A 22216-nucleotide genomic window follows, 5' to 3' on the forward strand; every position below is an offset into this window, starting at 1 on the left:
ATATTTTGATAAATTTTAACTTTTTCCAATGAATTTGTATACATTTAATGGTAGTCAGTTATATTAATAAAATATGCACATTTTATGCACATTTTAATGCATTCATGGTATTCATGGTATACCTAACTTTTTATTAACTTTTCTGATATTTTTACCTTACACAGTTCATCTTTGAGTTTTTACAAATTGTCACAACCTTTCTGATATACCTACTGAAAAAAATCTGTGTATAATTCGGCCTACACAGTTCAAATTTGTGTTGTTCAAGGACCAACTATACTCCAGTTAAAGACAGATACTGTGACATATTAAAGGTAGTGAAAGTCAGGAGTCAATTATATATACTGTCTGTAAGAAACATACCTGAGACAAGACACAAATAAGTTGAAAGTAAAATGTGGAAATATATAATATGTGAGCTATAAACATAAGAAAGGTGCTATGGCTATATTAATATCAGACGAAGTAGACTTAAAGGCAAAGAGTATTACCAGAGATAAAGAGGGACGTATCACCAGAAATACATAGGAATCCTAACCGAATATACAAATAATAGCAGATCATCAAAGTACAAGAAGCAAAAACTGAGAGAACTAAGGGAAGAAGTACACTATTTAGCAATCATAATTGGAGGTATCACTGCTGTTCTTTCTGTAATTGACAGACAATTTGAACAAAATTCATTACCGTTATAGAAGGCTTGACTTTGCAATTACCTGTTGACAACTATAGAAATACATTCTTCTCAGGTTCACATGGAACAATCAAAAAGATAAGACTATATGCTGGACTTTAAAATAGTTCACAATACATTTGAAGATAGAATTTATAGGCATATATGTTCTGTCTACAAGGGAACTGAATGAGAAATTAACTAGAAAAGATATTTAGAATAGGAAATTAAGCAGCACCTTTTAAATAAAGTGTCAATGTAAAGTAGAAAGAGAAATTTAGAAAAAAAGATAATAACTGAATGATATACACAGCTTCATGCTAATGCATTTAGTAACCCAGATGAAATGGACAAATTTATTGTAAATAAATACACTAAAACTATTTACATTTTCCGTTTCTTGTGCAAGTTTTGATAAATTGAATTTTCAAAGAATTTATTCATCTAGGTTAAGATACATTTGAAATAGAAATATTGACAATTCAATATTTTTAATGTTATGGAAATGTGAGACCTCGACTGTTCAGACAATCTTAAAAAAGAGTGAAATTGGAAGACTTATGTTACCTGATTTTAAGACCCGAAAACTACAAGGGACAGTCAAGAGTGTAGCTTATCCATACACAAATCAATGGAACTGTATCAACAGTAGAAATAGATTCATTCATATATAATTACTTAATTGTTTTTTACATTTTTAACAGCTTTATTGAGATTCATATACCATTCATACCCTTAAAGTATACAATATAATGCTTTTTGGTATATTTAAAGTTGTGTAGTCACTACTACAATTTTAGGACATTTTAATCAACCCCAAAAGAACCCCTGTGCCTGTTAGTAGACACTCTCTGTTTATTTCCCCCAAATGTATTCCCGCCAGCCCTAAGCAACCAATACTCTATCTGTCTATATAGTTGTCTATTCTGGATTTTACATAAATGTATTCATAGAGTATGTGGTCTTTTGTGACAGGCTTTTTTCATTTTATATAATTTTTTTCAACATTTATCCATCTGGTAGTATGTATTAGTACTTTTATTGCAAAATTGATCATTTTTAAATTGTCAAATAATTGTATGGATATGCCATATTTTGTTTATTCATTTATCAGCTGATGGACATTTGAGTTGTTTCCACTTTGTGACTATTTGGCTGCTATGAACATTAATGTATAGGTTTTTGTGGGAGCATGTTTTTCATTTCTCTTGAGTATATACTTTGAAGTGGAATTGCTAGATCATGTAGTAACTCTAACATTTTGATGAACTACCAAACTGTTTTCCTAAGTACCTTTACCGTTTTACATTTCCACCAACAATTTATGAGGGGTCCAATTTATCTACATTCTTGCTAACACCTGTTACTATCATTCTTTTTATTATAACCATCCCAGTGGATGTGAGGTGGTATCTTGTGGTTTTTAGTTTTTTGTCTTTTTAAAAATTGTGGTAAATATACATAACATAAAATTTACTGTATTCACTATTTTACCTATACAGTTCAGTAGTGTTCATATCACCATCCATCCATCTCCAGAACTGTTTCATATTGCAAGACTTAAATTCTGTACCCATTAAACAATAGCTCCTCATTCTACTCTCCCCCTAGCCCCTGACAACCACCATTTCACTTTCTTTGTCTATGAAGTTGAGTATTCTAGGTACTTCATGTAAGTGGAATCATACAGTGTTTGTCCTTTTGTGACTGGTTTATTTCACGTAGCACAATGTCCTCAATGTTGATTTATGTTGTAGTGTGTATCAGAATTTCCTTCCTTTTTTAGGCTGAGTAATATTCTGTTATTTGTATATACCACATTTTGTTTGTCAATTCATCTGCTGCTGGCAATTTGGGTTGCTTCTAATGTTGGCCATTGTGAATAATGCAGCAATTTATTTATCTTCATTGGAGAAATATCTTCTATTCAAGTTTTTTGCCCATTTTTAAGCTGGGTTTGTTATTGTTGAGTTCTTTGTATATTCTGGATATAAACTCCTTATTTGACATATGATTTAGAAATATTTTCTCCCATTCCATGGATTGTCTTCTCACTGTCTTGGTTGTGTCCTTTTGTGCACAAGTTTTTAATTTTGATATAGTTCAATTTTATCTTTAGCTGCTTGCGCTTTTAGTATCATAGTCAAGAAATGATTGACAAATCCAATGTCATGAAATTTTTTCCCCATATTTTTTTCTAAGAGTTTCAGAGTTATTAGCGCTTATTTTAGGTCTTTGATCCATTTTGAGCTAATATTTGTATATGGTATAAGGTAAGAGTCCAAAATCTTTTTTTTTTTTTTTTTTTTTGCGTGTGGATATTCAGTTGTCTCTGAACTATTTGTTAAAAAGACAATCCTTTCCTCATTAAGTGGTTTTGGTACCTTTATCAAAAATCACTTGACTATATATGCAAAGGTTTACTTCTAGACCCCACTATTCTGTTTTATTGGTCTACATGTCTGTCTTTATGCCAATACCACAGTGTTTTAATTACTGTAGCTTTGTAATGTTGAAATTCAGAAGTGTGAAACTTTCATGTTATCATTCTCTTTTATTATTATATAATGTCCTTCTTTGTCTCTTCTAATTTGCTTGTCCAGCTATGTCTAGCCTACTCATAAGCCCAACAAAGGCATTCTTTGTTTCTGTTATAGGGTTTTCGATCTTTGGAATTTCTTTTTCGTTCTTTCTTAGAATTCCCATCTCCCTGATTATATTGTCCATCTGTTTTCCCTGATGTCTACTTTATCTATTAGAACCCTTAGCATATTAATCACAGTCGTTTTAAATTTCTGATCTGATAATTCCAGTATCTCTGCCATTTCTGAGTCTGGCTCTGATACTTGCTCTGTCTCTTCAATTGTGTTTTTTGTTTTTTGCCTTTTCATATGCCTTGTAATTTTATCTTTTTAAAAAATTTTTTATTTTTTTATTTTAAGACAGAGTCTCACTCTGTCGCCCAGGCTAGAGTTCAGTGGTGTGATCTCAGCTCACTGCAATGTCCACTTCCCAGATTCAATCGATTCTCCTGCCTCAGCCTCCCGAGTATCTGGGACTACAGCATGCACCACCACACCCAGAAAATTTTTTGTATTTTTAGTAGAGATGGGGTTTCACCATTGTTGGCCAGGCTGGTCTTGAACTCTTACCTCAAATTATCTGCCTGCTTCTGCCTCTAATTTTATCTTAACAGCGAGACATGATGTACTGGTTAAAAAGAGTACTAATGGGTCTTTTTTCCCCCTTGGTTGTAGTATCACTTGGTTGCTATGGCTTCCTAAATGGTTTCTAGAATTCCCACAAAATGTTGTTCCATATTTTGTTGTTAATTTGTGTTCCTATTGGGGATCGAGGGCTTGGAGCTTCTTTGTCCGCTATCTTACTGATATCACTCTCCTCACTGTGATCGTGATGTGCATTTCCCTAATGGCTAATGAAGTTGAATACCTTTTCCTTTGCTTATTGTTCATTTGTAAATATACATACATGTACATACTTTTTTTTTTTTTTTGAGACAGAGTCTTGCAATGTCACCAGGGCTGGTGTGCAGTGATGCAATCTCGGCTCACTGCAACCTCTGCCTCCCAGGTTCTAGTGGTTCTCCTGCCTCAGCCTCCCGAGTTGATAGGATTACAGGTGCCCGCCACCATGCCTGGCTAATTTTTTGTATTTTTAGTAGAGATGGGGTTTCATTATGTTGGCCAGGCTGTTCTCGAATTCCTGACTTTGTGATCTGCCTGCCTCAACCTCCCAAAGTGCTGGGTTTACAGGCGTGAGCCACTGCACCCGGCCTTGTGTGTGTTCTTTAGAGAAATGTCTGTTGTGATTCTTTGCTCATTTTAAAATTGTGTTATTTTTCTTTTGCTTATTGAGTTGTAAGAGTTCTTTTTATATTCTAGATACAATTTGTTTTAATCAGATATATTATTTGCAAAATTTTCTCCCATTCTGTAATTTATCTTTTCACTTTCTTAGTGGTATCATATGCAACACAGAAGTTTTTTATTTTGATAAAATCCAATTTATTTTTTCCTTGGTCACTCAAAGGATAAGAAGGCTTTGTCTAACTCATGGTCACTAAGATTTACTCCTGTTTTTTCCTAATATTTTTATAGTTTATCCTTTACATTTAGTTGTATGACCTACTTTAAGTTCATTTGTTGTATGGTTTACAAAAGGAATTCAATTTCAGTCTTTTGCATGTGACAGTGGCTTAATTTTTTTTTTTTTTTTGAGACAGAATCTCACACTGTCTTCCAGGCTAGAAAGCAGTAGTGTGATCTCGGCTCACTGCAACCTCTGCCTCCCAGTTTCAAGTGATTCTTCTGCTTCAGCCTCCTGAATATCTGGGACTATAGGTGTGCGCCACCATGCCCAGCTAATTTTTGTGTTTGTAGTTGAGACAGGGTTTTGCCATGTTGCCCAGGCTGGTCTAGAAGTCCTGGCCTCAAGTGATTTGCCCGCCTCAGCCTCCAAAAGTTCTGGGATTACAGATGTGAGCCACCACGCCCGGCCATTTTTATCAAGGTACCAAATCAGCCTACTTGAAAAAGAAAAGTATTTTCAGCAGCAGTGCTGGAATAGCTGGGTACCAGAAAAGAGTCTTGACCCTTCCCTCACACCATACTAAAAAATGAGTCAAGGTGGCTTATAGACCTCAACAAGACAGCTAAAACTGTAAAGCTGTCAAAGAAACCATAGGAAAATGCCTTTTTTGCCTTGAGGTAGGCAGGAATTGAAAGAAAAGACACAAGTAGCTGTAACTATAAAGACAATATTGATAAATTTAACTTAAACAAGATAAAAGTGAAAGCTCATCAAAAGCCAACCTTAAGAAAATAAATTGGCAAGCTATAACCTGGGAGAAAATATTTGTAATTCATGTATAAAACAGTGGACTTGTATTAAATGCATATTTCATCATGTATAAATTGATAATAAAAAGATACACCACCAAAGAAAATGAGCAAAAGACTGGAACAGAACTTCAAAATCATCCAGTGACAACCTGAAAAGATTCATTATCATTTGTGATCAGGGAGACATAAATTTAAATATGCTACTACATCACATGTACTATGGTGTCTGAAATTAAAAAGACAGACAACAGCAAACATTGGTAAGGATATGGAGCAACTGAAACTCCTCCATTGCTAATGGGAGTGTGAAATAGTACAACCAGGTTTGAAAACTGCTTTGTACTTTCTTAGGCAGTTGAACATATGTCTATTCTATGACTTAGCAATTCCATTTCTAGGTCTTTACCTTGGAAAAATGAAAATAAGAATATGCTGTAAGACATTTAAAGGAATGTTTATAGGAGCTGATTTATAATATTCAACTATTGAAAGTGATTTGAAAGTCATTTCATCAAAAGGCAAATGTATATACAAATTGTGGGATATGCATACAATGGAATACTATTTAGCATGAAAAGCATGAACTGCTCTCACACACTCTCACACACAAACATAGATGAATCTTTAATACATATGTTGAATTAAAGTCAAAGGATTACAGAATTAAAAGTTTCATTGTTTTTTATAAACTTCAAGAAGAGATGAAATAACCCATGCTATTACAAATCAGAATAGTAGCAGCCTGTGGGGATTGGTGCAGATTGGCTTAAGAGGGAGTACCAAGATATTTTCTGGTAGAAGTAGTCTACATCTTAATTAGGATAGTAGTAATCGAGATTTATAAATTTGTCAAAAACCAATCAATTCTGTACTTAAAATGTGTGCATTGTACTGTATGTAATTTTAACTAAAATAAAATCCCTATAAAATAATAATTTGGCTTATAAGGTACGGTTAAAATTTCAGAAGTTCCCTGTTTAATACATTTTTTTTTTCTTTACTCCTGCATCTTCTTTCCTCTGGTTTTTGTGCTTACTTTTTCCTATGCAGAATCTTAGCGTCTTACTACTTTGTCTTTCCTTATTTTGGCCTCCCTTGCTTTACTCTATTGCTGCTGTGATATAGTTGGTCCTGACCCTGGGTTAATGTGTGTGTTTTTGTCTTTGTTTCAAAAAAAAAGCTTAAATAGCAAAAATAAAAATTTTAAGACTACAGAAAGCTTGTAGAAAGAAGATATAAAGAAAGAAAAGATTCTTGTACATTTGTACAATGTGTTTATGTTTTAAGCTGCTTACTACAATAGTCAAAAAGTTAAAACAAATTAAAAGTTTATGATGTAAAAAAGTTACAGTAAGCCGGGCACGGAGGCTCACACCTGTAATCCTAGTACTTTGGGAGGCCAAGGCGGGGTGATCCCTTGCATCCAGGAGTTCAAGACCAGCCTGGGCAATATAGTGAGATGCCTTCTCTACAAAAAAATACAGAAATTAGTTGGATGTGGTGGTGCATGCCTGTAGTTCCAGCTCCTGCCTCTGGAGGCTGAGGTGGGAGGACTGCTTGAGCCAGAGAGATTGAGGCTGCAGTGAGCTATAATCATGCCACTACACTCAGCCTTGGTAAAAGAGACCCTGTCTCAAAAAAAAAAAAAAAAAGAAAAAGAAAAAAGAAAAAGAAAAAAAGTTACAGTAAACTAAGATTTTTTATTGAAGCAGAAAGTATTTTTTATAAATGTAGTGTAGCCTAAGTGTACAATGTTTATAAAATCTATAGTAGTGTACCAAAATGTCCTAGGCCTTCACATTCACTCACTCACTCACCCAAAGTAACTTCCAATGCTATAAGCTCCATTCATGATAAGTGTCTTGTACAGCTATACCATTTCTAATCTGTTAATACCATATTTTCACTGTACCTTTTCTATGTTTAGATATACAAATACTTATCATCGTGTTACACTTGCCTATAGTATTCAGTACACTAACATGCTGTACAGGTAACTATACCGTATAGCCTAGGTGTGCAGTAGGCTATACCATCTGGGTTTGTGTAAGTACATGTCTTGTTTGCACATCAACAAAACAGCCTAATTATGCATATCTCAGAATGTATCTCCATTGTTAAGCAATGTATTCCTGTATCGTGAGTATTAACCAAAGTGTGACACAGACACACCCAGTGAGCACATGCTATTGGAAAAATGGCACTGATGGATTTGCTTGACATGGGGTTGCCACAAACCTTCAATATGTAAAAAACATAATATCTGTAAAATGTAATAAAGTGAAGTGTAATAAAGTGAAGCTATAGTATGCCTATAGCTATTTTTTTGTTTTATATTTCTAAAAAGAGCATTCTGATTTTAGCAAGTATGCTAGCCTTAGAATGTGAAATTAAAAGGTGAGAAATATTTGCGTAGAGTGTTTTCATTAATTTACCGTAGACATTGTTAGGAATGAAGGAACTGAGTTAAAAGGTAATAATTCTATATATCAGCTAGTTCCTTTCTGATCTTTGTTAAGTATTTCCTTGTATCAGATCTAAGTATTACTTAAAAATTATCTGTATCTCTATTTGTTCAAAGTTCTAATGTTATTTTTAAAATTTTTTTATCAGTTTAGATGAGGTCTCACCGTGTTGCCCAAGCTGGTTTTGGGTACCTGGCCTCACGCGATCCTCCTGCCTCAACCTCCCAAAATGCTGGGACTATAGGCATGAGCCAACACATCTAGCCCAAAGTTCTAATTTTAAAATATCATTAACTTTTTCTGTAGTTCTAGCTGTTTCAGTTCCTTTTGCTATTGTAAATGTATGTGTACAGTAAAAATTTGTTGACAACTGATTTATACTGCTTGAATTTGAATCCTGCTTATTAGCTGCTTGACTTTAGAAAAGTTATTTATTATTCTTCGCTTCTGATTTTTTTCTCTTCAAAATGGTATAATAATACCTAACTCATAAGGCTCACATCAAGATTAAATAATTTAATACATATAAAACACTTGGAACAGGACCTGGCGCACACTTATTTCTCACCAAGAGTTGATTGACTATCATAATTAATGTGCATGTTGGCTGGGCAGAGTGGCTCATGCCTGTAATCCCAGCACTTTGGGAGGCCAAGGCAGATGGATCATCTGAGGTCAGAAGTTAAAGACCAGCCCAGCCGGGCGCGGTGGCTCAAGCCTGTAATCCCAGCACTTTGGGAGGCCGAGATGGGCGGATCACAAGGTCAGGAGATCGAGACCATCCTGGCTAACATGGTGAAACCCCGTCTCTACTAAAAATACAAAAAACTAGCCGGGCGAGGTGGCGGGCGCCTGTAGTCCCAGCTACTCGGGAGGCTGAGGCAGGAGAATGGCGTAAACCCGGGAAGCGGAGCTTGCAGTGAGCTGAGATCCAGCCACTGCACTCCAGCCTGGGCGACAGAGCGAGACTCCGTCTCAAAAAAAAAAAAAAAAGACCAGCCTGGGCAACATGGTGAAACCCTGTCTCTACTACAAATACGAAATTAGCTGGGCATGGTGGTATGTGCCCCCCAGCTAGTTGGGAGGCTGAGGCAGGAGATTTGCTTGAGCCTGGGAGAGAGGTGGAGGTTTCAGTGAGCCAAGATTGCGACATTGCATTCCAGCCTGGGTGACAGAGCAAGACTCTGCCTCAAAATAAATAAATAAATAAATAAATAAATAAATAAATAAATAAAGCAAGCATGTTAAGAATTATTCTGAAATATATGCAAATCACAATTTTTTTTTTTTTTTTTTTTTTAGAATCTCACCCTGTCACCCGGGCTGGAGTGCAGTGGTGCGATCTCTCGGCTCACTGCAACCTCCGCCTCCTGGGTTCAAGAGATTCTCCTGCCTCAGCCTCTCGAGTAGCTGGGATTACAGGCATGCACCACCACGCCTGCCTAATTTTTGTATTTTTAGTAGAGACAGGGTTTCACCAGGTTGGTCCAGCTGGCCTCGAATTCCTGACCTCGTGATCCACCCACCTCGGCCTCCCAAAGTGCAGGGATTACAGGCGTGAACCACCACGTCTGGCCGCAAATCACAATTTTTTAAATGAATAACTTTTTATGAGTACAGCTAACATAATAATCTTAGATAGTGTTATAAAGAATGATATTTTAATAGCATGGATTACTAAATAGCTGTATACATCTTGTATCTTCTTTAATAATTTTAAGTTCACTCATTTTTCTTTGTAACTTAAAATGTTCCTTCAAATTAATCTTTTATGGATAATTTAATAGTTTAAAATATGAATATAAATTACTATATTTGTTATTAAATCTCTATTTTAATATAGTATTTTAGGGATGTTTATATGTAGTTAAAATATATATTTATATATATGTATAAATATGTAGAAACATGTCATTGCATGGCATATATTGCCTGGTGGGTGCTGATACATTGCCTAATGAATGCTCAATAATAATTTATTGAATAATTTAGTTATGTTATATATAATGTATAAATATACACACATACATATCAGCTGTAGTGTTATGTGGTTTCAGAGATTCATCCACTTAATTTTTGGTATTTGTAAACCTCTTACTCTTATATAAGTATTCATGTAAATTAAATTGTTGATATTTTGCCAGAGTTTGAAGAAACAAGTTACCTTTTCAAGTTAAAAAAAACTCTTTATTCCAAGTCATTGTAATGTGGAAAAAGCATTGTAATTATTATTTTTACATCTAAAATGGAGTGATTTTTAAAAATTCTTCTAAATGAAAAGGAATAAAAACTTCTATAGTCCTAAATACTTTCAAACATCTGCAGTTCAATGTACATCATTCACATAGACACCAAAGTTTTGTTTCTGTTTTGACTGGAAAAGTCTAATATTATTTTTGTCTGCAAAGGAAAGAGTTGTATCACATCCAAATGGGAAGATGTTTGATTATAATATAATCAAGATGATTTGTGACTCAAAGCAGATTGTGGAAAACCAACAGCTATTAAAAACTTAGACAATGTTATGGAACTTTTTTGTTAGGAACTTAAGGCATGTTTATCTTTCAGAAAGTAAAGAACATAGAACAGAATCATTAGGATTTATTTTCTGCATGATATAATTCTTCAGAATTCACAATGATCAATAAAAGGAAATTGCAGATCATATAGTAAATACTGGCTACATTTATTTTCTAAAAATTTGTCATGGATTTTATTAGTTCACTTGCATTGTAGAATTAGTTTTTGTTTGTTTTCAGTGACAAATTTCTTCTTAACAGTGAGTTCAAGAGAGCTGGTATCATGAATCCTTATGGTATTTTCAGCCTGCTACAATTTTCCATCTTTTTAAAATATGTGTCCTCCATTCATTTACTCCTATTATTTTGAAGGAAATCCCAGATATAATATTCTTTTCATCTATAAATTTTATAGTGTATCTCAGAAATATATAGACTCTTGTTTAAAACATAACTACAGTATCATCACACCAAAAGGAGTAACAATAAATCTATAATATTGTGAAGCATCCAGTTTTAATTTTCAAATTCCAGTACCTCATAATTTCACGTTTGTTTTGAGTATATAAATAAGAATCACACATTGCAAATGAACAAATTGACTCTTAACCATCTTTTAATTTATAGATTCCCCTTCATCTTTTTTATTCCCCTGGAATTTATTTTTAAAATAAATTTAAAATAAAATAAAGTCAGTTTTCTTGTAGAGTTTTCCAGTTTTTTCATTACATCTCTATGGTATCATTTAATATGTTCCTTTGTTTTCTTTTTTTCCATATATGTACTTTTTTCCCCCAAGTATTCAAATATGGATACTTGACCTAGAGACTTAATGAGATTTAGATTTGTTTTTATTAGCAAAACTATTTTATAGGTGGTTTTGTGTTCTTTCATCTGGAAGCACATGTCACGTTGTGCTTCTTTCTATGTTGTTAGCAAATCTCAATGCCTAGATCTGTTACTATACTAATAATTTCAAAATTGTGATGTTCTAAAGATAACATTCCTATTATCTTTATTAGTTAGAATATTTCTCTAAAGAGAGCTATCTTCTTATCTATTGTTTGATTATCCAGTGGTAAAATTTATATAATAAAGAGTGGGCCAGACACGTTGGCTCACACCTGTAATCCCAGCACTTAGGGAGGCCCAAGCAGGAAGACTGCTTGGGGCCAGTAGTTTGAGACCAGCTGGGGCAACATTACAAGTCCTCATCTCAACAAAGTTTTTAAAAATAGCTGGGCATGGCGGTGTGCTCCTGTGGTCCTAACTATTCCAGAGGCTGAAACGAGGATTTCTTGAGCCCAGGAGTTCGAGGCTGCAGTAAGCTATGACTCCAGCCTGGGTGATAGAAGGAGACTTTATCCAAAAAAAAAAAAAAAATAGTGGACAATACTTAAATACTTGTTTGTCAATATCCTCCAACATTAACAATTTGTTTTTTAGTTTTTTATTTTCTTTTTTTGAGACAGGGTCTTGCTTTGTCATCAAGGCTGGAGTACAGTCATACAGACTGGAGTGTAGCTCACTGCAGCCTTGACTTCCTGGATGCAAGCAATACTTCCACCTCAGCCTTCTGAGTAGTTGGGCCTACAGTTGCACACCACAATGCCTGGCTAATATTTTTTCAGTTTTTGTAGAGACAAAGTCTCCCTACATTGACCAGGCTGGTCTTGACTCCTGGCCTCGAGTGATCTTCCTGCCTTTGCCTCCCAAAGTTCTGGGATTACAAGCAAGAACCATTGTGCATGGCCAAGTTTTTAAAATTTTTAAATTGTCATTATACACAATAATTTTATTCAGTGCACTTCAGTTATTATCAGTTATTGATACTGAAATTATATTTTCTTTAGATAACAGGGAACTTTTTCAAGTTGGCCTCTGAGTTTTTTCTGAGTCTCCTTAATAATTTATTTTTATTTATTTTTATTTATTTTTTTTTTGAGACGGAGTCTTGCTCTGTGCCCCAGGCTGGAGTGCAGTGGCGCGATCTCAGCTCACTGCAAGCTCCGCCCCCCCGGGTTCACGCCATTCTCCTGCCTCAGCCTCCCGAGTAGCTGGGACTACAGGCGCCCGCCACCTCGCCCGGCTAATTTTCTTGTATTTTTAGTAGAGACGGGGTTTCACCGTGTTAGCCAGGATGGTCTCGATCTCCTGACCTCGTGATCCACCCGTCTCGGCCTCCCAAAGTGCTGGGATTACAGGCTTGAGCCACCACGCCCGGCCTCCTTAATAATTTATTGGTATCTGCTATGACTGAATGTTCCTGGATCATTCTGCACATTTCTTGTTCCAGAACTGGAATCAACCAAACATCCATGGAGTTCTTTATTTTCAGTAGGAGGTGATACTTGGAGCCCATATTCCAGGTGCTAGGGGTCCTCACTGCTACTGAGTTTCCTGTTGTTTTTAGTCTGTTTCAGTGGGCAGAACTAGGAAGTACACACACATAAACACTCGTATTTTTTAAAAATAAAACTTATGTGTGTTCATACTGATACTTCAAATTGTGAACTAGAGAATGTTTACTTAACATATCTTATGTGTGTATCTTTTGTCTCTTATGGTGAGAATCTTAGTTCTTCAGAATACTATGATATATACAGTTGACATTTACTTGAAATACATTACTTGATTTAGGGACACATATCTTCTCTAGCACTTGTCCTGTGTCTTTGTATTTGTCAAAGTAGGGGGGATCATTAAAATACCTGAATGTGGATGGGCACAATGGCTCACGCCTGTAATCCCAGCACTTTGGGAAGCCGAGGCAGACAGATCAGTTGAGGTCAGAAGTTCAAGACCAGCCTGACCAACATAGTGAAACCCCATCTCTGCAAAAATACAAAAATTAGCCAGGTGTGGTGGCGCAAACCTGTAATCCCAGCTGAGGCAGGAGAATTGCTTGAACCCAGGAGGCAAAGGTTACAGGGAGCCGAGATCATGCCAGTGCAGTGCAGCCTGGGTGACACAGTGAGACTCCATCTCAAAAAAATAAAAAAATACCTGAAGATATGGCCCTTTCAGATACTTGCCACTTTGGGCATTCCCTGGACCTTACCTTCTGTTCCTTTTATACTGGTAGCCATGGAAACAACCCAAATATGCAAATATGGATAAATGCCTTCAGTGTAAAATAGCTTTATTATTTTTATATTATGCTTATCTCTTTATTTATAATACTTCATGTAAAAATTGGCCTGAAAGTCCCCCCGCCAACACAAACATACACACACAGCCTTTCCAGAAAAGTTGAAGAGAAAGACCATGAGGATTAAAAAATTGAGAGGAAACCTGAAGAGCTACAGACATACTGGGTAAATAGTGATATAAGACCAGATATTGATCCCAAGGGCTAGGAACTTTGATTTTTATTACCATTAGAAGGTGATGATATGGCCATGCGAGGTGAGAACTGAGTGGAGAACCTTGAACAGCCAGACTGTAGAAAGAATGCCTCTTCAGTGAAAGGAACTCTAGAAAAAAATAGACAACTTACTGGTTCAGAGAAGTGATAATGAAGCTTGTCTCTGGCCAAGACATAGCAAAGGGGGAAAAATTATCCTGAGAAATTAAAGGGCCACACCTGCTTCATATGGGAATATAGTCAACACGTTACATAACTGTCGTGGTGAGAAACCACAAAGTCATTAAGATGTAAATCTGACCTAGATTAATAAAACTTTAGGTCATCCAGCAGAAACATACAAAACCAATCTGGCAATTCATCTACACGCACAAGTTAATACCAAAAAAGGAATGTCTGCTAAAGATGGGAAAAGTGAAAATGTTTATGCCACATAAAAAATACAACATGAAAAATAATTAAAAGGATTATGCTACCAAAAAATTGAGATAACAGGAAAATGTGAAAGCATATAAAATATATACATGTAAACAGAGAAACCATTGAATAGACATATACAAAAGGATCACTGTGAAAGAAAGATAGAATTGAAAAGCACGCAACTAGAAAAATGAAAGCTATAGTCACTGAAATTAAAAAATAAGTGAATAAATGAAGAATAGATACAGCTGAAGATAGAATCAAGAATCTTGAATCACTAATGATAGATGCTCAGAATTCACACATAGAGATTGAAAATAGATTAAAAGTGATTAAATTAAAAATGAGTTGTAGATCTAATATGGCCAATATGAGTTTCAGAATGGGAGCACGATAATATTCCAAGAGATGATAGCTGTGGATTTTCCATCTTTAACAAGCACAGAGTATGAAGAAGTTAAAAGTAAGTCCACTCATAGAGATATTGTCGTAGAACTGTAGAACATCAAAATTAAACTAGAGAAGACGTTAAAGCAACAATTGAGAAAAAACATAGCAACCTACAAAGGAATTACTATGAAATTCATAGTGACTTTATGTTAACAACAATCGATGCCAGACTAAAATGGGATAAATCTTCAAAGTGCCAAAGAAGTAACATTTATCATAGTAGTTCTATCCAGTAAACTGTGTGAGAACAAAAGAATCACATTTTCAAAGACTGGATGTCTCAGTAAAAGAACTTTTTTTTTCTTTGTTAATAAAACTTTTATTTTGGATTCATGGGGTACATGTGCAGGTTTGTTACATGGGTATACTGCGTGATACTGAGGTTTGGGGTACAATTGATCCCATCACCCAGGTAGGGAGCCCAGTACCCAACAGGTAGTTTTATACCCCATTCCCCCTTCTGTCTCTTCCCTCTCTGGTAGTCCCTAGTGTCTGTTATTCCCATCTTTATGTCCATGCTTACCCAATGTTTAGCCCCCACTGATAAGTGAGAACATGTGGTATTTTGTTTTCTATTTCTGCATTAATTTGCATAGGATAATAGCCAACAGCTGCATACATGTTGCTGTAAAGGACATGATTTCCTCTAAAAGAACTTTAAAAACTGTACCTCTGAAAAAAAAGCGTTCAACCCGGAAGGAAAACTAGATGATTTGATAAAGGATGTCTACTGATTCTTCTAGAAATAGATTATAGACATGGCCCCAGCGAATAAAATGATGTGATGATCAATTAGGACTCATCAGAGTAATCAAATGATTGTTATACATTAGAAAATTGAGATAATTCACCGTATTAATGCAACACATTTGGTAAAAGCATGCAATAAAATTAAACACACTAGTATTAATATTACAGAAGGGGAGTGGGACAGGTCAGCAAACTAGGAATAAAAAATAATGTCCCTGATGTGATCAGAATACCAAGCAAAATGCCTCTTAATGGTTATATATTAGAAGCATTTGTTTTAAGGTCAGAAACCAGAGAAGGATGACTACCACTAAAAGGAAAATTTTCTTAGTACCTCCACTTCTACCTTCCTAGTCTGAGCCACCTCATCTGTCTCCTGGACTAACTACTCAACCTCCAGACCAGACTTCTTTCTTGCATCTTCCTTTTCCTTCCCCGCCCCCTCCCTTACCCTCCCCCCTCCCGGCACTTTTTTGTTTTTGTTTTTGTTTTTGGAGACAGAGACTCTCTCTGTCACCCAGGCTGGAGAGCAGTGGCGCAATCTCAAGCCCACTGCAGCCTCTGCCTCCTGTGTTCAAGGGATTCTCCTGCTTTAGCCTCCTACAGGCAGTGCCACCATGCCCAGCTAATTTTTTTTTTTTTTTTTTTTTTTTGAGATGGAGTTTTGCTCTGTTGCCTAGGCTGGACTGTGATGGCAGGATCTCAGCTCACTGCAACCTCGACCTCCCAGGTTCAAGCGATTCTCCTGCCTCAGCCTCCCAAGTGGCTGGGACTACAGGTGCCTGCCACCATGCCTGGCTAATTTCTGTATTTTTAGTAGTGACGGGTTTTGCCATGTTGGCCGGGCTGGTCTTGTAATCTTGACCTCAGGTGATCTGCCCACCTCGGCCTCCCAAAGTGCTGGAATTACAGGTGTGAGCCACCGTGCCTGGTCACTGTCTATTCTTAACAGCAGGCAATGTGAATGTACAGTAATGTCAAACAAATTATGTGGCTTCTCTACTCAAAACCCTTTAGAAACTTTCCATCTCACTCAAAGTAAAAGCAGTAGTCTTTACAAGAATCTCAAGGCTCTACTGACCTCATCTCCTACTCTTCTCCCCCTTGCTTACTTCATTCATTCCTACTACAGGATTCTCTTTGCCATTACTCAAATATACCAAATAAGTTTCCCCCTTGGGGCCTTTGCACTTATTGTTCCTTCTGCTTCAACCACTCCTTCCAAAGATATGCAAGATTTAGTGCTATTTCTTCTTAGACTCCGTATTCAAATATCTTCTCAATTATGTCTTTTCTACTTGAAATTGCAAAGTATTTCTTTACTCTGTTGGCACTCTGTATGCCTTTAACCTGTTTTTCTTCAACATTTTTCACCTTTATCATTCTATATATTTCATTTACTTATTTCATTTGTTTTCTCTTTTCCCCAACTAGAATGTGAACTCCACGAGAGTGCATTTTTCCCTAGCTTGTTAGATGCTGTATCTCCAACCATATACAACTGCCTGGAACAGAGTAATTGCTTAATATTGGTTGAAAAAAATGCACTTCAGAATAGGCATTCCTTGGGGGAGAAAAGAATGGTGATATTTAAGCATGGATAAATTAGTTATATAGTTCTAATATTTTGATTTTTTAAAATCTGAATTATGAAATATTAATTTACATTTGGTAAACATTGGTGATAGCAGTTTGTGTTATTTCCTGTCTCTTTCTGTATTCTTTTTCTTCTTTTCAGAAACAAGGTCTCACTCTGTCGACCAGGCTGGAATGCCATGGCAAGACCATAACTCATTGTAGCCTTAAATTCCTGGACTCAAGTAATCTCCCACTTCAGCCTCCCTAATGGCTGTGGGACTACAGGTGAAAGACTCCATGCCTGACAAATTTTTTAATTTTTATTTTTGTGGAGATGTGGTGTGTTGGTATGTTCCCCGGCTGGTCTTGAACTCCTGGCCTCAAGTGGTTCTCCTGCCTCAAACCCCAAAGTGCTGGGGTTACAGGCATGCGCCACTGTGCCCAGCCCATTCTGCTTTTTCTTTTCTTTTTCTTTCTTTCCTGTTTTTTTTGTTTGTTTGTTTTTTGTTTTACTTTATATATTTAACAATTTTTTTTAATTTTTAATTTTTGTGGGTACATGGTAGGTGTGTATATTTATAAGGTACACGAAATGTTTTGATACAGGGATGCAATAATCTTGGGGTATCCATCCCCTCAAGTATTTATCTATTGTGTTACAAACAATACAATTATATTCTTTTAGTTATTTTTAAATGTACACTTATCATTGATTATAGTTACCCTATTTTACTGACAAATATTAGGTCTTACTCATTCTTCCTAACTCTTTTTTTTGTACCTATTAACCATCCCCACTTCCCTCCAGCCCTCACCTACCGTTTCCAGCTTCTGGTAGCCATCCTTCTAACCCCTGTGTCCATGAGTTCAATTGTTTTGATTTTCAGATCCCACAAATAAGTGAGAACATGCAACAATCTCTTTCTGTGCTGGGATTGTTTCACTTACCCTAATGATCTACAGTTCCATCCATGTTATTGCAAATGACAAGATCTCATTTTTTTTTGTGATTGAATAATACTCCACTGTATATACATGTGCCGTATTTTCTTTATCCAGTCATCTGTTGATGAACACTTAGGGTGCTTCCAAATATTGGCTGTTGTGAACAGTGCTGCAACAAACATGGGGATGCAGATATCTCTTCAATATACCGATTTCCTTTCTTTGGGGTATATACCCAGTAGTGGGATTCCTGGATCATAAGCTCTGTTTTTAGTTTTCTGAGGAACCTCCAAAATTTCCTCCATAGTGGTTATACTAACTTACATTCTCACCAACAGATGGGCAATTTGCAAGTATTTTCTCCCATACTATGAGTTGTCTCTTCACTTTGTTGATTGTTTCCTATGCTGTGCAGAAGATTTTTAACTTGATGTGATCCCATTTGTCCGTTTTTGCTTTGGATGCCTGTACTTGCGGGATGTTGCTCAAGAAATGTTCACCCTTTTCACCCTTTTTCCACATGCTCACCAGCATTTGTTGTTATCTGTCTTTTAGGTAAAAGCCATTTTAACTGGAGTGAGATGATAATCGAATTGTAGTTTTGATTTATATTTCTCTGCTGATCAGTGATATTGAACACCTTTTCATATGCCTGTTTGCCATTTGTATGTCATTTTTTGAGAAATGTCTATTCAATTCTTTTGCCTTTTTTTAAAAAATTGGATTATTAGATTTTTTCCTGTAGAGTTGTTTGAGCTCCTTATATATCCTGGTTATTAATTCCTTGTCAGATGGATAATTTGCAAATATTTTCTCCCATTCTGTGGGTTGTTTCTTCTCTTTATTGATTGTTTCCTTTGCGGTACAGAAGATTTTTAACTTGAAGTGATCCCATTTGTCCATTTTTGCTTTGGTTGCCTGTGCTTGTGGGGTATTGCTCAAGAATTTTGTTTTTGTTTTTGTTATTTTTAAATTATACTTTAAGTTCTAGGGTACATGTGCAAAACGTGCAGGTTTGTTACATATGTATGCATGGGCCATGATGGTTTACTGCACCCATCAGCTCGTCATTTACATTAGGTATTTCCCCTAATGCTATCCCTCCCCCAGCCCCCTTCCCCCCGACAGGCCCCAGTGTGTGATGTTCCCCACCCTACGTCCATGTCTTCTCATTTTTCAGTTTCCACCTATGAGTGAGAATATGCGGTGTTTGGTTTCCTGTCCTTGCGATAGTTTGCTGAGAATGATAGTTTCCAGCTTCATCCATGTCCCTACAAAGGACAGGAACTCATCCTTTTTCATGGCTGCATAGTATTCCATTGTAGGTATATGCCACATTTTCTTAATCCAGTCTATCATTGACGGACATTTGGGTTAGTTCCAATCTTTGTTATTGTGAATAGTGCTGCAGTAAACATACCTGTGCATGTGTCTTTATAGCAGCATGATTTATAATCTTTTGGGTATATACCCAGTAATGGGATCGCTGGGTCAAATGTTATTTCTAGTTCTACATCGTTGAGGAATTGCCACACTGTCTTCCATAATGGTTGAACTAATTTACACTCCCACCAACAAGTGTAAAAATGTTCCTATTTCTCCACATCCTCTCCAGCATCTGTTGTTTCCTGACTTTTTAATAATCACCATTCTAACTGGCATGAGATGGTATCTCATTGTGGTTTTGATTTGCATTTCTCTGATGACCAGTGATGAAGAGCATTTTTACATGTGTCTGTTGCCTGCATAAATGTCTGCTTTTGAGAAATGTCTGTTCATATCTTTCAGATCCTTTGCCCACTTGTTGATGGGGTTATTTGTTTTTTTCTTGTAAATCTTGTTAAAGTTCTTTGTAGATTCTGGATGTCAGCCCTTTGTTAGATGGGTAGATTACAAAACTTTTCTCCCATCCTGTAGGTTGCCTGTTCTCTCTGATGGTAGTTTCTTTTGCTGTACAGAAGCTTTTTAGTTTAATCAGATCCCATTTGTCAATTTTGGCTTTTGTTGCCATAGCTTTTGATGTTTTAGTCATGAAGTCCTTGCCCATGCCTGTGTCTGGAATGGTATTTCCTAGGTTTTCTTCCAGGGTTTTTATGGTTTCAGATCTAACATTTAAGTCTTTAATCCATCTTGAATTAATTTTTTTTTTTAAGTTTAAAATATTTTATTGTATATCAACATGTTTTAAACATTGTAGTATAATCATTTCAGTATACCTTTAAATATTTTATTAAGACAAATTTCACTTTCCACAGTCATGTAGTGATGGGCTATATTTAATTTGTTTTATTTTATTTATTTATTTTTTTAAATTAATTTATTATTATTATACTTTAAGTTGTAGGGTACATGTGCATAACGTGCAGGTTTGTTACATATGTATACTTGTGCCATGTTGGTGTACTGCACCCATCAACTCGTCATTTACATCAGGTATAACTCCCAATGCAATCCCTCCCCCCTCCCCCCTCCCCATGATAGGCCCCTGTGTGTGATGTTCCCCTTCCTGAGTCCAAGTGATCTCATTGTTCAGTTCCCACCTATGAGTGAGAACATGCGGTGTTTGGTTTTCTGTTCTTGTGATAGTTTGCTAAGAATGATGGTTTCCAGCTGCATCCATGTCCCTACAAAGGACACAAACTCATCCTTTTTGATGGCTGCATAGTATTCCATGGTGTATATGTGCCACATTTTCTTAATCCAATCTGTCACTGATGGACATTTGGGTTGATTCCAAGTCTTTGCTATTGTGAATAGTGCCGCAATAAACATACGTGTGCATGTGTCTTTATAGCAGCATAATTTATAATCCTTTGGGTATATACCCAGTAATGGGATGGCTGGGTCATATGGTACATCTAGTTCTAGATCCTTGAGGAATCGCCATACTGTTTTCCATAATGGTTGAACTAGTTTACAATCCCACCAACAGTGTAAAAGTGTTCCTATTTCTCCACATCCTCTCCAGCACCTGTTGTTTCCTGACTTTTTAATGATCGCCATTCTAACTGGTGTGAGATGTTATCTATTGTGGTTTTGATTTGCATTTCTCTGATGGCCAGTGATGATGAGCATTTTTTCATGTGTCTGTTGGCTGTATGAATGTCTTCTTTTGAGAAATGTCTGTTCATATCCTTTGCCCACTTTTTGATGGGGTTGTTTGTTTTTTTCTTGTAAATTTGTTTGAGTTCTTTGTAGGTTCTGGATATTAGCCCTTTGTCAGATGAGTAGATTGCAAAAATTTTCTCCCATTCTGTAGGTTGCCTGTTCACTCTGATGGTAGTTTCTTTTGCTGTGCAGAAGCTCTTTAGTTTAATGAGATCCCATTTGTCAATTTTGGCTTTTGCTGCCGTTGCTTTTGGTGTTTTAGACATGAAGTCTTTGCCCATGCCTATGTCCTGAATGGTACTACCTAGGTTTTCCTCTAGGATTTTTATGGTATTAGGTCTAACATTTAAGTCTCTAATCCATCTTGAATTAATTTTCGTATAAGGAGTAAGGAAAGGATCCAGTTTCAGCTTTCTACTTATGGCTAGCCAATTTTCCCAGCACCATTTATTAAATAGGGAATCCTTTCCCCATTTCTTGTTTCTCTCAGGTTTGTCAAAGATCAGATGGCTGTAGATGTGTGGTATTATTTCTGAGGACTCTGTTCTGTTCCATTGGTCTATATCTCTGTTTTGGTACCAGTACCATGCTGTTTTGGTTACTGTAGCCTTGTAGTATAGTTTGAAGTCAGGTAGCGTGATGCCTCCAGCTTTGTTCTTTTGACTTAGGATTGTCTTGGAGATGCGGGCTCTTTTTTGGTTCCATATGAACTTTAAAGCAGTTTTTTCCAATTCTGTGAAGAAACTCATTGGTAGCTTGATGGGGATGGCATTGAATCTATAAATTACCTTGGGCAGTATGGCCATTTTCACGATATTGATTCTTCCTATCCATGAGCATGGTATGTTCTTCCATTTGTTTGTGTCCTCTTTTATTTCACTGAGCAGTGGTTTGTAGTTCTCCTTGAAGAGGTCCTTTACATCCCTTGTAAGTTGGATTCCTAGGTATTTTATTCTCTTTGAAGCAATTGTGAATGGAAGTTCATTCCTAATTTGGCTCTCTGTTTGTCTGTTACTGATGTATAAGAATGCTTGTGATTTTTGCACATTAATTTTGTATCCTGAGACTTTGCTGAAGTT

The 22216-nt window shown here is 36.2% G+C and overlaps 1 protein-coding gene across 16 annotated transcripts in view; it reads left to right on the forward strand.

Moving 5' to 3' along the window:
• The window catches only part of MIPOL1 (mirror-image polydactyly 1), a 403522-nt gene that overhangs the window by 133974 nt on the left and 247332 nt on the right, over positions 1-22216 (forward strand). The window lies entirely within an intron of this gene.

Source organism: Macaca fascicularis, chromosome 7 (assembly GCF_037993035.2).
Source record: "Macaca fascicularis isolate 582-1 chromosome 7, T2T-MFA8v1.1".
Classification (NCBI taxonomy): domain Eukaryota; kingdom Metazoa; phylum Chordata; class Mammalia; order Primates; family Cercopithecidae; genus Macaca; species Macaca fascicularis.